General features: G+C 37.2%; 1 protein-coding gene across 5 annotated transcripts in view; it reads right to left on the reverse strand.

Moving 5' to 3' along the window:
• Positions 1–16,324, reverse strand: part of BRAF (B-Raf proto-oncogene, serine/threonine kinase) — a 162,358-nt gene that overhangs the window by 144,818 nt on the left and 1,216 nt on the right. The window lies entirely within an intron of this gene.

Genomic DNA, 16,324 nt, shown 5'->3' on the forward strand with positions numbered 1-16,324 from the left:
GATTCTTAAAGAGATGGGAGTACCAGACCACCTGACCTGTCTTCTCAGAAACCTGTTGCAGGTCAAGAAGCAACGGTCAGAACCAGACATAGAACAACAGACTGGTTCAAAATTAGAAAAGGAGTACATCAAGGCTGTATATTGTCACCTTGCTTACTTAACTTCTATGCAGAGTACATCATGGGAAATGCCAGGCTGATGAAACATAAGCTGGAATCAACATTGCCGGGAAAAATATCAATAACCTCAGCCATGCAGATGATACCACTCTAATGGCAGAAACTGAAGAGGAACTAAAGAGCCTCTTGATGAAAGTGAAAGAGGAGAGTGAAAAAGCTGACTGGAAACTCAGCATTCTAAAAACTAAGATCATGGTATCTGGTCCCATAATTTCATGGCAAATAGATGGGGGGAAAGTGGAAACAGTGGCAGATTTTATTTTCCTGGGATCCAAAATCACTGCAGATGGTGATTGCAGCCATGAAATTAAAAGATGCTTGCTCCTTGGAAGAGAAGTTATGACCAAGCTAGAGAGCATATTAAAAAGCAGAGACACTACTCCGCTGACAAAGGTCCATCTAATCAAAGCTATGGTTTTTCCAGTAGTCATGTATGGGTGTAAGAGTTGGACCACAAAGAAGGCTAAGCACTGAAGAACTGATACTTTTGAACTGTGGTATTGGAGAAGACTCTTTGAGAGTCCCTTGGACAGCATGGAGATCAAACCAGTCAATCCTAAAGGATATCAACTCTGAATATTCATTGGAAAGACTGATTCTGAAGCTGAAGCTCCAATACTGGGCACGTGATGCGAAGAGCTGGCCCACTGGAAAAGACCCTGATGCTGGGAAAGACTGAGGACAGGAGGGAAAAGGGGGCAACAGAGGATGAGATGGTTGGATGGTATTACAGACTCCATGGACATCAGTTTAAGCAAACTCCAGGAGATGGGAAAGGACAGGGAAGCCTGATGTGCTGGAATCCATGGGGTTGCAAAGTGTCGGACACGACTTAGCAACTGAACAACAAAGAACAAATGAGAACCTACCGTACAGCACAGGCAGCTCTACTTGGTGCTGTGTGGTGACCTAAATAGGAGGGGAATCTAAACAGAAGAGTTCATGCATGTAAACACATAACTGACTCACTCTGCTGCACAGCAGAAACCAACACAACACTGTAAAGCAACGACAAGTGAATAAGTCAATTGCTCAGTTGTGTTCAAATCTTTGCGACCCCATGGACTGTAGCCCACCAGGCTCCTCCATTCATGGGATTCTCCAGGCAAGAATACTGGAGTGGGCTGCCATGCCCTTCTCCAGGAGATCTTCCCAACCCAGGGATCGAGCTTGGGTCTCCTGCACTGCAGGCAGATTCTTTACCATCCAAGCCACTAAGGAAGCCCCCAATAAAAATTAAAAGAGAAAATAAAACTAATTTGATGTAAGAAAAAAATTTTAAATGTAATTTAGTGAACATTGTATGGATTCTCTGGCTGAGTGGTGAAGTGGGTTAGTCATGGAGGAAAATGTCTTGATTTAAAAAAAAAAATCAGATATAAAGTGAAAATAAGGTTTGTGGAGTAATAAAGCTCCTAGGATGAGTAAGCAGTGACACTGACTCTAAAAAAACAAAAACACCTAAATGCTCAAATTTAAAGTTAGCTGTTATAACAAATACATCTTAAAGGTATAAGGACTCAAACTCATTAAATTTATCTTACTCATCTAATAGAACTAGGTGGCTAAACAGGTTGGCAAGATGGTTCTTATCTAGACGGATGCAGACAATTTACCATTTACAACACATGGCTTCCAACTTTCCTTAAAGATCAGCTCTGTTCCAGCAGGCCAGAAGGGAAAAACCAGATGGAAGATGATGGTATGGCCTAGACCTAGAAAGGTGTGCACATCACTTGTGCTCATATTACATTAGCCTGAACTTAATCACATGATCACACCCAACTACAAGCAAGAATTGTCTAGCTTTATACTCAAAGAAAATAAGATAAATATGGTGAACAGTCTCTGCCATTGGACCTCACTCTCAAATTCCAGACTCATGTACCAACTGCTTACTCAATGTTTTGGACATCTAATAGGTATTTCAAACTTAACATCCTCAAAACTGAATTCTTAATCTGAACCCTCCCCTTCCTCATGACACCTCTCTTTCTTGCACATCTCACCTTCAATCTATCAACAAATTCTGTCACCTCTACTTTCAAAATGTCCAAAATCTGACCACTTCCCAAGACCTCTACTGCTACCAATCTGGTAGGCCACTGCCTTAAGAGGACTGGAAGCGGCTCCTCCCTGGCCCCCTTGTGTCCATCCTTGCCCTTTACAACTCATTGCCCCCACAGCCATCAGGGCATTCCTATTTCCACATAAGTCAGATCCTAGCACTCACCTCTGTACTGCTACTTACTTCACTTAAAGTCAAACTCCTCACACGGCCTGTGGTCATGCTCCCACTGCTGCTTCAACACCTCTTAGATTTCATCCTACTATTCACCTCCCTTCCTCAAGGCACTTCAGCAGCTCTGGCATCCTTGCTGTTTTTTGAATAGGCAAGGTACATCCCTGGCTCAGAACCTTTGATCTTGGTTCTTCTGATACATTTTTCTCTGCCTTCCTAAAATCTTTGCTCAAATGTCACCCTTTTCAGACAAGGTCCTACCTACATCTACCTTAAATTGCTACCTAACCCCCAAACTTTACCTGCTCTTTCATTTTCCCATAGTACTCACTATCTTCAAACACACTATGGAAGTTTCTTTTTATGAGTGTGTGTGTGTCTCTCTCATACACACACACACACCCCTACACCAGAATGTAAGCTAGATAAGGAGAGATCTTTGCATTGTTTTGGCCTTTAAATGGACTAAGCAGCTAGATTACTACCTGGCACAGTAGAAATTCAAATATTTATTGAATACATAAATACCTATTGTCCTGTGAAATGACTCAACACAAAATTTATCAATGTAGTTTTCGAAGGATGACAAGGCAAATGGTGGACAATAGCTTTAAAAATGCCAAAACACAAGTCCTAATGCTTACCATTTTTCCTATAAAGCCATGAGATAGTCTTTCTACTATCATATAGAGAAGTTACCTCATTCCTATGAAATGTTTACCCAAAATACCAATATGCTGCCACTTTTAATTTCTTTAATTCAATAGTGTTTTAAAGATAACATTAATGGAATGTTGGCAACACTGAAACATTTCTACTAGGTCAATCATCAGTCCTACATTAAGAACTAACCAAAAGTTTTTGACAACTAGAGCCCTGTGCGAAAGTATGTCATTGGAAATTCCTTTAAAACGCCATAAAGATATCTGAAAGCAAAATTTCGAATATATTTATCTTTGTCCCCAAAATTGGCAGAAAAATAATACAACTATAATTCTGTGAAGGCTTGTACGTATTGTCACGCCACCCCTGTTATCCACTTACAAGTTCAGTGCACAGCATGAGGAAGGGCAGGACCGGGATCAAGAACTGCCAGTGAAAACCAAGCAGTGTATGAACGGCTATGACACTGGATAGTTATGACTTCATGATTAAACTTTTCTCTCAAGTACCCATTCATGATAGCCAATAACTAAAAGTTTGATTCCTAAATACATACAGCAACTGAAGTGCCCAATTCAGTAGTAGAAAAATCATCTGCAATAAACTTACCAAAACGTTACACTGCAATAAATCTTTATGCATAATGAAACTTTTAGATTGTGTAATTTACTGTTAATGTGAGAAGACACACAGAAAGAATATATGGGTAAAACATTTCACATTTTAGAAGCAAGCATGTGAAAACTAAGATGAAATGAACACTTTCAGTAGTTGTAGAATAGGAATGTAAGGACTATACTAAATCATAAAGTCTTCCCTGTCTGAAGTTCTCTGACACCTGTTATTGTTTAGTCGCTCAATCATGCCCAACTCTTTGTGACCCCAATGAACTGCGGAACGTCCGGCTTCCCTGGCCCTCACTATCTCTCCCAGAGTTTGCTCAAACTCTCTGACACTATTCCCATGGAAGTTTAGTAATGTGATGTGTAAAAAATTAATTCTGAGTTATGTAGGGATAATTAACAATAGTTCTTTATCTTTTCATAGTTAAAAAAAAAAAAAAGGCAGTAATTGTTTGGGACTCATGGAAAACGTAGGATTTTTTAAAAAATAATAAATGGAAATTAAATTACCTTCATACATGACCAGAAATTATGCTACTAAGAACTCTTTAAAAACAAAACTCCTGGAGAAGGAAAAGGCAACCCACTCCAGTATTCTTGCCTGGAAAAGTCAATGGACAGAGGAGCCTGGCGGGCTGCAGTCCATGGGATCACATGACTGAGCATGTGTGCACGAGGGTGGAGGGAGATGTGTTGGTAGCAATAAAGTGGTAGAACTAAAAATAAAATAAAATAAAAACAAAACTCTCAAATTAGTAACTGTTGGGATTTTTTTTCCCTCTATGCTTCGGAGAGATTTCTAGGTAGAGAGTACAAACTTTAAAACAGACAAAATGGGATTAGACCCAACGTGGGAAAAAAATAAATACTGTAACTATTTACAATATCACTGCTGAAGCTAGTAAACTCCTTCAATAAAGCACATCTGTAAACACAAACAGAAATTTACTTTGCAAAATAAGTGCTGTAATGCAGCAAATATAAAAATCTTAGGTCAACAAAGGAAAAACACCCAAGCAGTATTTTAAACTGTTTCAAATACTCAAAGGTAAGTGACTAATTCAAAGCATCCTAAAATTTAAGCCATTCTGGAAATAAACTCAAATTTTTCTGGTGTTATTACGTTAAAGGTTATATATATATATACTGAAAGAAAAATATAAAACAAAAGAGTATTTCTCGATTTAAACACAAGGCATCTTTTTACAGTAAGGAGAGGCGTACTTTTTAAAACACGTTGATTCGGGAACAACAGTTGAAAATAGTCTCCAAAAATGTTGTGGTTCTCTCTCCCTGTAAGTGCCATTTCAAAATCTGCAAAGTAGCCAGATACAATTAGAATACTACTACTTACTACTAAAGAGACTCTTGATGAAAGTGAAAGAGGGCAGTGAAAAAGTTGGCTCAAAGCTCAACATTCAGAAAACTAAGATCATGGCATCTGGTCCCATCACTTCATGACAAATAGATGGGGAAACAGTGGCTGACTTTATTTTTGGGGGGTTCCAAAATCACTGCAGATGGTGACTGAAGCCATGAAATTAAAAGACGCTTACTCCTTGGAAGAAAAGTTATGACCAACCTAGATAGCATATTAAAAAGCAGAGACATTACCTTGTCAACAAAGGTCCGTCTAGTCAAGGCTATGGTTTTTCTAGTAGTCATGTATGGATGTGAGAGTTGGACTATAAAGAAAGCTGAGCGCCGAAGAATTGATGCTTTTGAACTGTGGTGTTGGAGGAGACTCTTGAGAGTCCCTTGGACTGCAAGGAGATCCAAACAGTCCATCCTAAAGGAGATCAGTCCTGGGTGTTCATTAGAAGGACTGATGCAGAAGCTGAAACTCCAATACTTTGGCCACCTGATGTGAAGAGCTGACTCATTTGAAAAAACCCTGATGGTGGGAAAGATTGAAGGCGAGAGGAGAAGGGGATGACAAAGGATGAGGTGGTTGTATGGCATCACTGACTCAATGGACATGAGTTTGAGTAAACTCTGGGAGTTGGTGATGGACAGGGAGGCCTGGCGTGCTGCAGTTCATGGGGTCATAAAGAGTTGGACACGACTGAGTAAATGAACTGAACTGAACTTACAACATGAACAAAAGCCTGAATAGTCTTACCCTCCCAACTGTCACATGACCCTACTAAGTCAGGTATTACAAGGTATTACAAGGACTTTCGCTGATGTTTAAGTCTTAAGTTTTCCTTCCTTCACAAGGAAACTAAGGGGAAAAAAAATCAGGTAATGTATTCATAACTCTTAAGTGAGAATCATGACTACAACTATCATTTTACATTGCAGGGAAGCCCTTCAGGCTATGGAATAAAAAGCTACCACCACTGTAATTTCAAACAAGGTAATAGGTCCTATGGGTCCCAATGAAAAAGGAAGAAATATGACCAACCACCACAATATGCTTATCCTTAGTAAAAACAATTTAATGATGACTCTAAAAGTAATAAAGGTGCTAATTCTGCAACATCACAAAACATGACATAGATTTCAAATGGAAAAACTCACTTGAAGATGGAGAATAACACAGCTAGTATTATAGACTAGTAACTCCCACCACCTGACTGACATTTTCCATAACTTTTTTGGTGAATAAACAACTTAACATATTCACTTTCACCCATACATATCTTGATTATTGAGTTAAAATTTTTGAAATGCAGGTAAAAAAACAAAAAAGGACACTGTTGACCTTCTGGTGTCACCTAGTAGGATATCGTCTTCATTTCTTATGAAGTTAATTTTAGATGAAACATGTTTTCTGTATCTGCCACTTTTCACAACCTCTCCACCAAATAAATCAAGGAAGGGATGTGTTAACTATATACTACAGTGAGTTTAAACTTTTCTTGGATAGCAGACACCTTTCAGAACTGGGAGAAAATTACGAACCCTGTCCTGTCAAAAAATACAATAGCACAAAAGAATTTTAAAAATCAAATTTTAAAGTTCTAAAAATCCTATAAACTGGATCTACCTAATTTTAAGATTGAACTATAAAGCTACAATAATCAAAAAAAAAAAAAAAAGCTACAATAATCAAGACACTGTGGTACCAGGCAAAGAGACATATAGGTCAATAAAACAGAGTATAAACCTCAAACACAATCAACTGATTTAAATAGAGGTGCCAAGGTAATTCAACAGAAAAAGGTCAGTCTCTTCAAGAAAGGTGAAAAACTGGACATCTATATGAAAAAGAATGACTAAACTTTAACCCTTACCTCACAATATATAGAAAAATTAACTCCAAAAGGATCAGAGACTGAAATGTAAAAGCTAAAACTGTAAAACTTATAGAAGAAAACATGGGACAAAATTTTATGGCCTTAAGTTGAGCAAATATACACTGGGCAGGACACAGAATGCATGAAACATAAAAGAAAAAACTGATAAATTTTATTTCATAAAAAACAAAATTTCTACTCTTCAAAGAACATTTAGGAAAATGAAAAGACAAGCCACAGACTGGGAGGCATGTACAAAACACATGTCTGAAACAAAGAACTTGTATCCAGGTTATGTATACAACGTTCTTACAACTCCATAATAAGAAGGCAAATACTACATAAAAAGATCTGAATGGCTACTTTACCAAAGAAAATATATGAGTAACTGAATGAGAAATAGATTTAAGGGACTAGATGTGATAGACAGAGTGCCTGATGAACTATGGTCAGAGGTCTGTGACATCTTACAGAAGAAAGGGATCAAGGACATCCCCAAGAAAAAGAAATGCAAAAAAGCAAAATAGCTGTCTGAGGAGGCCTTACAAATAGCTGTGAAAAGAAGAGAAGTGAAAAGCAAAGGAGAAAAGGAAAGATCCATTTGAATGCAGACTTCCAAAGAAAAGCAAGGAGGGATAAGAAAGCCATCCCAGTGATCAGTGCAAAGAAACAGAGGAAAATAATAAAATGGGAAAGACTAGAGATCTCTTCAAGAAAATTAGAGATACCAAGGGGACATTTCATGCAAAGATGCACTCAATAAAGGACAGAAATGGTATGGACCTAACAGAAGCAGAAGATATTAAGAAGAGGTGGCAAGAACACAAAGAAGAACTATACAAAAAAGACCTTCACGACCCAGATAATCACAATAGTGTCATCACTCACTAGAGCCAGACATCCTGGAATGTGAAGTCAAGTGGGCCTTAGGAAGCATCACTATGAACAAAGCTAGTGGAGGTGATGGAATTCCAGTTGAGCTATTTCAAATCCTAAAAGATGATGCTGTGAAAGTGCTGCACTCAATATGTCAGAAAATGTGGAAAACTCAGCAGTGGCCACAGGACTGGATAAGGTCAGTTTTCATTCCAATCCCAAAGAAAGGCAATGCCAAAGAATGCTCAAACTACCGCACAATTGCAGTCATCTCACACGCTAGGAAAGTAATGCTCAAAATTCTCCAAGCCAGGCTTCAGCAATACATGAACCGTGAACTTCCAGATGTTCAAGCTGCTTTTAGAAAAGGCAGAGGAACCGGAGATCAAATTGTCAACATCCATCATATCACAGAAATAGCAACAGAGTTCCAGAAAAACATCTATTTCTGCTTTATTGACTATGCCAAAGCCTTTGACTGTGTGGATCACAATAAACTGTGGAAAATTCTGAAAGAGATGGGAATACCAGACCACCTGACCTGCCTCTTGAGAAATCTGTATGCAGGTCAGGAAGCAACAGTTAGAACTGGACATGGAACAACAGACTGGTTCCAAATAGGAAAAAGAGTACGTCAAGGCTGTATATTGTCACCCTGCTTATTTAACTTACATGCAGAGTACTTCATGAGAAACGTTAGACTGGATGAAGCACAAGCTGGAATCAAGATTGCCGGGAGAAATATCAATAACCTCAGATATGCAGATGACACCACCCTTATGGCAGAGAGTGAAGACGAACTAAAAAGCCTCTTGATGAAAGTGAAAGAGGAGAGTGAAAAGTTGGCTTAAAGCTCAACATTCAGAAAACGAAGATCATGGCATCTGGTCCCATCACTTCATGGCAAATAGATGGGGAGACAGTAGAAAAAGTGGCAGACGTTATTTTTTTGGGCTCCAAAATCACTGCAGATGGTGACTGCAGTCATGAAATTAAAAGACACTTACTTCTTGGAAGAAAAGCTATGACCAACCTAGACAGCATATTAAAAAGCAGAGATGTTACTTTACCAACAAAGGTCCATCCAGTCAAGGCTATGGTTTTTCCAGTAGTCATGTATGGGTGTGAGACTTGAACTATAAAGAAAGATGAATGCCAAAGAATTGATGCTTTTGAACTGTGGTGTTGGAGGAGATTTTTTAGAGTCCCTTGGACTGAAATGAGATCCAACCAATCCATCCTAAAGGAGATCAGTCCTGGGTGTTCATTGGAAGGACTGATGTTGAAGCTGAAACTCCAATACTTTGGCCACCTGATGTAAGGAGCTGACTCATCTGCAAAGACCCTGATGCTGGGAAAGATTGAGGGCAGAAGGAGAAGGGGACAACAGAAGATGAAATGGTTGGATGGCATCACTGACTCAACTGACATGAGTTTGGGTAAACTCTGGGAGTTGGTGATGGACAGGGAGGCCTGCCATGCAGCAGTTCATGGGGTCACGAAGAGTCGGACACGACTGAGCGATTGAACTAAACGGAACTAAGCATATAAACAGCTGTCAAATATCATTAATCTCTAGGAAAATGCAAATTAAAACCACAATGAGCTACTCCTGCATACATATTAGAACTGCTAAAACTAACAAGACTAATAATCCAAGTGTTGACAAGGATAAAGTTGGGAACTCTCATTCCTTTTGAGTGGCAATGCAAAATGGTACTATTGCTTTAGAAAAGTTTGACAGTTTCCTATATAATTAAATATACACCTACCATATGCCCCATTAATCCAAGTTCTAGCTCCTCACTAGAGAAATAAAAAACCCAGCGTCCACACAAAAACCTGAACCCAACATTTTTGGCAACCTTATTTATAACTGCTGAAAACTAGAAAGAACTCTGCTACCCATCAACTGGTAAATAAATGTGCAACACCCATATGCTACTACTAAGCAATAAACAGAAACCAGTTACTGATACATGCCAACAACATGAGTCTATCTCAAAAATACCAAACTAGGGACTTCCCTGGTGGTCCAGTGGCTAAGAATTCAGCTTGTAATGCAGGGGACACGGGTCACTTCCTGGTCCATGGCAACGCGGCCCACGCAATGCAACTACTGAGCGTGCAGCACTCCAGAGCTCACACACTGGAACCAGCGAGCCCACACGGCAGTGAGATGCCTGCGTGCCCCAGCTAAGACTTGAAGCAGTCAAAGACGTAAATACACACATAAAATAAAAAACAAAAACAAAACACTTCAAACTTCTATGTGGCTTAAGTTAGAGGGAAAAAAAAATTCAAGTTAAAAAAAGATCAAATGTAAGTCCATGGTTGATTCATGTCAATGTATGGCAAAAACCACTACAGTACTGTAAAGTAATTAGTGGTTAGCCTCCAACTAATAGAAAAAAATGAAAAAAAAATCAAACTAAATGAAAGTCGCCAAATACAAGGTTACACATACTGTATGATTCCCCATTTATGCTTTGGAAAAGGCAAAGCTAGAAGTCAGCTCAGTGTTTGTCAGAACTGGCAGTAGTGTAGCGAGGAAAATGAATGAAAAGAGGAATTAGGGAAGTTTTGATGGAAATGTTCTTTATCTTGATTGTGGCAGTAGTTACATGACTATACACATTTGCCAAAACTTATCAAGTTGTGTGTTTAAAATGGTACATTATAGTATGCGTGAATTATAACCCAATAAACCTGACTTTTAAAAACTTACAGAATTCTAAATCACACCGTAACTTCAGAACCTCAAATATGATCTACTTAGTCTCCATCAGACTAAGTAGAAAACTTTGGCCCATGAACTAAATCTGTCCCCCACCCCAGCTGTTTTTTGTACAAGCCAAGAAATGTTTTACATTTTTCAATGAAAAAAAAAAAAGAAGAAAATATTTCATGACACATTCAAATTTCAGTGTCCGTAAATAAGTCTCATTGGAACACAGTCACACTTACTCATTTACATAGTCTATTAGCCGATTTCATGCTACAGTACGATGATTGAGTGCTCAGTCCTTGTAACAGAGACAGAGCAGTTAGGTCCACAGTGCCTAAAATATTTACCACTTGACCCTTTACACAGAAGTCAGCTGACTGCTGCCTTAAACACAAGTTGCTGAAAATCTTCTACACAGATTATTACACTTGGGAAGATTCATGTCAGCACAAATCTCTCTTCCATGCACAGTAGCTCTGAAATTTTTACAGCCATCAACTGCTTTTCTTTCAAGGGGATCAATGCCTAATGCAGATAAATGAAGAATTTCAACAGTTACAGTATAGTGGGACTAAATAAAGCCTTGAGGTAAGCTCTGAAGAAGGTCCTTGATACCCTCAAAACAAATTGTTGCAACCAGGTGGTTGTCAATCTAACAAACTGATTTTATGAGCAGCATTAAAAAAAGAGAACTGAATGGTACAGAAAATCCAAGCGCACCATATCTAACAGAGTTTCATTCACCAATTCTTTAAAAAACTATTTTTTTAACTGAGGTATAGTTGATTTACAATATTATATTAGTTTCAGGTGTACAACACAGTAATGCAAAAATTTTATAGATTGTACTCCATTTAAAGTTACTATAAGATACAACTCAAAAATCTATATTTCTTATAGTGCTAATGTGTTTTTAAAAACAGTACTAGAGCTCTACAGAAATTGGAAAACCACAATCTTATGGCACATTTGTCCCCAAAGTGCTGTCAAATTGCAGCTATATTACAAGAGTAAAAATGATGTTTCATTTCATGTTACAGAGCTTCCAGAAGATATAAAGTTAACTGAGTTCAGAGCCATTTTTATATTCTTTATCAAGGGCATTCCCAGAACCCAGAAAGAAATGTAATGTTACTGAGCATCACTTTGCCTCTATAAGCACAAGCCTGATATGAGGAGAAACAAGAATAACAGTTTTTTAAACCCAAGAGAAAACATGGAAACCAAAATAATCTCAGAGGATAGAGGGGAGAAAAAATAATTGCTTAATGTTAGAGTAGAGGCTGTATTAAAGAGTTTCGTCTTGAAACAGATCACCAGCCCAGGTTGGATGCATGAGACAAGTGCTCAGGGCTGGTGCACTGAGAAGACCCAGAGCGATGGGGTGGGGAGGGAGGTGGGAGAGGGGATCAGGATGGGGAATACATGTAAATCCATAGCTGATTCATGTTAATGTATGGCAAAAACCACTACAATATTGTAAAGTAATTAGCCTCCAACTAATAAAAACAAATTAAAAAAAAAGTTTCTTCTGACTACCGTGGTAATTATGCATGACAGTAAATTAGACTGGTAGACAAAAGAAGACTGAAAAATAAAAACCACTTCCCAGGACATGTCAATGCCTCCACCAAATATTTAAGGAAGGAATAGAAGAAATAAGGCTAGATTTTTGGTTCTTATCTACAACATTACGGCCATGCAAGAAGCATTGTTTACAAAACAGAAAAGCTCCTCAGCAGGCTCATCCATTTTGAATTCAGAAGCTGTATAACTATTGCTGATCCTGACTTTACAGACTAACCAATACAGATGAACTAGACAAAGAGAATGAGTAAAAGGACTCAAAACAATTCAACTTCTGAGGAAGAAAAATTCAGTAAAAGCCACTGACTCTAAAGGTTTATCTGAATAACAATTTGAGGCAGAAATTTAGGAAGCACAGGAACATACTGAATTTCATAAAAGAGGAAGCTGACACAAAATGTTCACTTAGTACCAGCTAAATTAGTATCAAGATGTCAAGGAGAAAAATGCACTTTTGCATTTCTAAAGGAGAAAAAGAGCTTTACGGTTGTAGAAAAAAGAACACTAAATAAATGCCTCATTCTTCAACAAGGTAAGCATCAAGTCTTAGAAAACACTAACAAAGCAGTATACAAATGCTAACAAAGCTCCCTCCCTTTCTTCCCTAGCACTCACAGAACGTAGGTTTCCATTTGTTATGATCTGATCGGCTCCCTCAACAGTAAAGCCAGAAACAGGGAATCAAAATAAATCAAACTTCTCTAGCCTATAGTCTTAATATAATTTGTCTAGCCTATTATCTAAATACAATTAAATCAAGTTGCTTTCAGGTTTTACTACATTCAAGGATTCGAGTACTCAGTTCCAAAGTTTCTTTCTTGTCCATTTACTGACTATCAATTCCTTTAATAGTCAGCATACGTAAGTGACAGATGTCAGAAAATTTCTAAATAAAAGAAGAGGTGAGTGGTGCCTAAAGGAGGGAGTTCATTAAATGATAAGAGAGAAAGATTACAGAAAGGGAATGCTACAAATACCAAAGACACACAGTTATTTTATGGTTTTGACTAACAGGCATGTTCTGTCCACTTTGAAATGTATCTTAACAAGTTCATACAGCAAGTCAGAACTGTAGAAACACAAAGTTTAGCGGGCCTACCACTTTTTAAAAGTATGATGCAACTCAACCTGGTTTGGCATGATTCATAAAAATGTATTTTAACACACTGAACCTCATTATAAAGGACATACTATCCCAGAATACTACTTAGTCAATGCATTATTATAACACAGTTTAACCAAGGTTGGTGATAACAGATCTTGAAAACAATACAATCTTAATTGTAATGTGATTGTAAGAGGCTCCTTTCTACAAAAATACACCATAAGAGGAATGGTTAATAAATATCATACCCTGGCATAACACATTAAAAAAAAATAATCAATGTATGGCAAACACCACTACAATAAAAAAAAATAAACAAATAAAAAAAATTTTATACCATATTGTCATAATGTCCCATACTATACCATATGGTCATAGAAAGAAAGTAGTATCAGGGAAATATAAATGGTCAGAAGTAAATGTTTAATGCCAAAAGTAAAAGCACATTTATTTGATAAATATTTAATAAGCTCCTGTCATTTATTAGAATACTCTATTTTGAGCTTCTACAAAGTAATACTTACATTTGTAAGTAGGACATGAAATTTGTTCACTTACCAACATAAATCTACATTCTATGTTCAAGATGTCTGACAATAAAATTTTTAAAATTAAAAACAATATAAAAATTGTTAAAATCACACTATATGTTAAATCTTTTTTGATGCTGTTTAAAAATATTACAAAACCACATACATTATGCAAGCATAAAAGAGTGTATGTATACATACTAAAACTTTTTATAGTAATTATATCTTAGGGACAAGATTACAGATAATTTTCCAAAATTTTTTGCACTTATATTTTTCTAATTTTTCAATAATAAATGTGTTTTTCCTCTGAGAAGCTTTAAAAAATCTGTATTTTACTGTCAAGTAAGGTAATTCTTTAGACACTTTTTTTCATTTCATTCTATGCACTTGAGAATCATAACATTATCTCCTTAAGAGCATATAAGGAAGACAGTTTAAAAGATGACAGTAAGCCAACTTATAATTTTAAATTATTTTTTGGAGGAATTTATTCTATCACCCATAACATCAATATTTATATTGAAGAGATTCGTTTTTAACCCTTTACTCTCCCCTCCCCCAGTCAAATACATTTATTATAAGCTCTTATAAAAAAATATGGAGGAAAAACTACTATTCATCACTAGCCATAAAAACTTGGGTGGAGGAGGCTAGGGGAAACACTTCTACTGAAAATTAGTTAAGAGTACAGTTATGGTTTCAAGAGGTACTAATATCTTTTCCAATTATTACCAATTTAAACTTGAATTCATCTAGCCTAGAAGTTCTCAAGTATTGGCACATGAGAACTGCCCAGGAAATGTGCCAAATACAGAAACTCATGGCCCTAGCTCTCACCTACTGAGTCAGAATCTTCAGAATAGAGCTAAAACAATCTGGTCCTTTCAAATAAAATAGCAGACATTGTACTTAACAGAAAATTTCTCTATATCACTGCAAACTGTTCTAATAAATTTCGAAACAAAGTTCTCAACGAAAATAATGTTACAATCAGAAATACCATTTCATAGAAAGAGAAAGTGTCAGTCATCAGTTGGGTCTGACCCTGTGACCTCATGGACTGTAGCCTGCCAGGTTCTGTCCATGGAATTCTCCAGACAAGAACACTGGAGTGGGTGGCCATTCCCTTCTCCAGGGGACCTTCCGGACCCAAGGATCCAACCCAGGTCTCCTGCCTTGCACACAGATTCTTTAACATCTGAGCCACCAGGGAAGCCCCATTAATCTTACCATTCTTTGGGATGCAATTCAACAAAACCACATAAGCGCTACAAAGTAAAGTAAGCCTAGAGGCACCTGTGAGGAGTATGACAAAGGCATATCCGATTTGTGGAAAAAATAGACAGCAGATGTGACCCCAACTATTTATCCATTAAAAACAATGTATTCTAAAAATAAATTTCCATGTCAACGGAACAAAGTTGTTTATAAATAAGAAGGAATGTGGAGGTGTGGGGAAGACAAGAGGAAGCCTCAGCAAGTTAAGCACCAAAAGCCAGGAAACAAAGCAAATGAATGGCAACTGGGGACAAGGAAAACAGAATGAACTAGGAAATGGAAGAAGGGATGACCACTATCCTTAAAATCCAAGAAACTAGGGGAAATGAACAGATATTAGAGGACACTGATCTGAGCAGAAATGCAAACAGAAAAGTAACTGGGAAGTGGTGTAAAGGATACACACAAACACACACACACACACACACATATATATACATACACATATCACATATATCTATATAGAGATATTTATATAATTCGGAAACAAAGCTCTCAACAAAAACAATGTTACAATCAGAAAATTACAATTCATAACCCATGCCCATTATTTTTTATAATATATATTTATAGATATATACAAATGAGAGTTTAAGACGAAATCAAATGATAGTACAGAACGAATCTTGGGCACAGATGCAAGTGGTGTAAGAGAATGAAAAACAAATAGTATTGTGAACAAACTGATACTGAATAGAGCGAGCACATGGGATGAATCTCAAAGATGATGAAGCAGGAAAAAGAGAACTGCATAGACAGAAGACAGAGTGAGACATTATGAGAATTGGGAAATAAAATGGAAGTGCTGTAGTATGAAGGAAAAAACTTTGAGCAAAGTCAAGGGCGTTAAATCACATTATCTAATCAATAATTATAAAGCACAGTTATCATACCATACATTATCTCATTATTTGGAAAGCATAATAAAGTGTATTATTTTATGTAATACAAAACATTTTACATAATAAAAACCAAAATGTAAAGAAAGTAATCTGACAAGGTGATAAGAGACTAAAATAAACAGTGGCTGAGAGATGGAAGGACTAAAGAAGAAAAAGTAAAAGAAAAAAAAGGGACAGAAAGAAATCAATCACACCTATTTAAAAACCACAGGTAGGAATAAACAAAGAGGCATGGATGCACAATGGATGACGGACTAAAAGGTGCCAGGAAAGCAAGTGAAATCTGACGGAATCTTGACAGCATCAGGATTCAGAAAGTAAGCAGTTACAAAGTGTCCAGAAGGATTTGTGACCGTAACATGTTAC

Source organism: Cervus elaphus, chromosome 18 (assembly GCF_910594005.1).
Source record: "Cervus elaphus chromosome 18, mCerEla1.1, whole genome shotgun sequence".
Taxonomy (NCBI): Eukaryota; Metazoa; Chordata; class Mammalia; order Artiodactyla; family Cervidae; genus Cervus; species Cervus elaphus.